Source organism: Pteropus vampyrus, unplaced genomic scaffold, assembly GCF_000151845.1.
Source record: "Pteropus vampyrus isolate Shadow unplaced genomic scaffold, Pvam_2.0 Scaffold397, whole genome shotgun sequence".
Classification (NCBI taxonomy): domain Eukaryota; kingdom Metazoa; phylum Chordata; class Mammalia; order Chiroptera; family Pteropodidae; genus Pteropus; species Pteropus vampyrus.
This window is the reverse complement of record NW_011889178.1, coordinates 634,239-636,595: the sequence shown is the minus strand read 5'-3', so window position 1 is coordinate 636,595 and position 2,357 is coordinate 634,239. Positions and strand designations below refer to the sequence as shown.

General features: G+C 35.7%; 1 protein-coding gene across 3 annotated transcripts in view; it reads left to right on the top strand.

The window, feature by feature from the left end:
• ARL15 (ADP ribosylation factor like GTPase 15) overlaps nucleotides 1–2,357 on the top strand; it is a 386,031-nt gene that overhangs the window by 69,606 nt on the left and 314,068 nt on the right. The window lies entirely within an intron of this gene.

Genomic DNA, 2,357 nt, shown 5'->3' with positions numbered 1-2,357 from the left:
ATTATTATTTTAAATGTCCTCTGGCATTTTTACAGTTTTGTTTTTTACATTTAAAATTCGAATTTCACTGGAATCTATTTAGGAGTCTGCTGTTAAGCAGGGATGTAACTTTGCTCCCCTCTCCCCGCCCCCTGCCCCGTGTGGTTAGTTGGTTGCTCAGCCCTATTTGCTGAATAATCCATCTGTTTTGCACTGTTTGAAATGCTATGCTACATTAACCATAGGTGGAACAGTGGTAGTTTTGGTTAAAATGTTTTTTCGAAGACTTTACAAATTCTGCAAAGGATCATCTCCATTTCTCTTAATCAGTTAAAGTGGTACCTCAAATGGAAAAGGTCTTAAAAACAGTGTACATTTGGCATGCTGGTTTTCAAATTGTGGTATTCTTGATGAATTTTTGTTTCTAAGAGTGGTATTATTGAAAGGTTTGTTATACAGAGACTTAATAATCCTGTCTTAGTAACTCTAAATTGACATAATACTAATATACATAAAAGCTTCTCCTTCATAATCAGTTTGCATATATACGTAGATCTGTTTTCTCTACTTGTTTTCTGATTATGTTGATCTATTTGTAATCATGTGCCATCAGTACACTATTTTAATTCTGGTAATTGTATAATGTCCTATTATTGTAGATTCTTTTCTACCAATAGGGAAAGTTAAAAGAGCAGAAAAAAAGAGCAAACAATTCTGTTATGGGCAAGTGACACAGAAGTTGTACACATCACTTCCACTCACATTCCATTGGTGTCATATGGCCATGCTTGGCTGCAAGGAAGCTGGAAACTCTAGTTGAGTGGCCATGTGTCCAGCTAAATTTCATAGTAAGGAAGATACTAGTGTTCAACATGCACTGGTAGGCCCTTTTCACTTCGAGGAACTCCTGAAAGCTTTCTGTATGAAGTTAGGTGTGACTTGCCTGCTGCTGCTCTCAAAAGATGCGAACTGCCACTTCTAAAGGATCTCATTTGTCCAGGGTAGGAGTGCTTCCTGTGCATATCAGGGCAGTCAGTTTTAGGAGCCTTCGCAGAAAGCTGCTTAGCAATGGCCTAACTTTTTTGACTTCAGCTTCAGTGTTGAGACCTCTGAGTGCTGTTGCTCCGTGGTTAGGAAAGGGCTCCACGTGGAGGAGAATTCCACGATTTTGCTGTCTCTGTGTGTGTAGCGGGAGGTGATAAAATCCCCTCTATTTCCTTCTCACAAATACCACTCTCAGGAAAGGTAATTTGTGTCAACCACCAGGGCCTCTTCTGTTGATCTCCTGCATTTAATTTTAGTTCAGATGATTATGTTTGCTCATCTCCTTGCTGTTGTTTTTTTTAAAAGTCATTGTCATGTAGAGCACATTCGTGATCCTGTTTTAACTGTGACATCTTACTTGGAGGCCTTTATTCTTATTTTAGTATAATTTCATATGATTTATTTCCATGTTTTTATTTTTAAAATTTTTTCCAACTTTATTGAAATATAATTGGCACATATCATTATGTAACTTTAAGGTATACAACCTGTTGATTTGATACACGAATATATTGCAAAATGATTACCACAATAAGGTTAGTTAACACATCCATCACTTCACATAATTACATTTATTTGTGTGTGGTGAGAACATTTAAGATTTACTCTCTGAGTAACTTTCAAGTATCTCGTACAGTATTGCTACCATGCTTAAAAAAACCATGCCAGCATAGTTAAGCTCCTAGAGAGACAATCTTTATCTTAGATTGAGAAGTCGAGAAGTCATATCAAAAGTAATAAGATGTGTCTTTTGGTGACAGTTGAAAATGTATACCAAACACTCATTTTCTTTTATCTCAGGGCCTGACATATGGGGGCACCAACGTTTGTATCATAATGAACACACAATTTGGGCAAGACTGAAAATTGAATCATGGTTCATATATTGCTTACTCTTTTTTCACTGTTTTTAAAACTCACTCTGCTTATGCTCAAAGAAACACATTTAAATGTGTTCGAGGTAATTTAATTGACTCATAGGAAGTTGTATTTCTTTAAGCAGAGGATTTTAGTAAAATAAGACAAATGTCTAACTATAAATAATTATTGGACTAGGTTTATAGAATAAGAGATTAGTGAGTTTTAATAACTTGACGAAAAGAGAGGTTTTGTTTAAACAGATACATCTAGTAGGCAACATGATTAGAGAGTGAAATACTAGGACATTATAAAAGACCAGTAGAATTTCCTATAAGTGTTGACAATAGAAATTTATTCTTGGCCAGTCTGCTTCATCTTATATGAGTTGTTGATTTGGAGATATTGTGTGTTCAGAGAAGAATGACAGCTGGAGCAAAGGTATAATTTCTATCTTCTGGTACCAAATGCTTGAG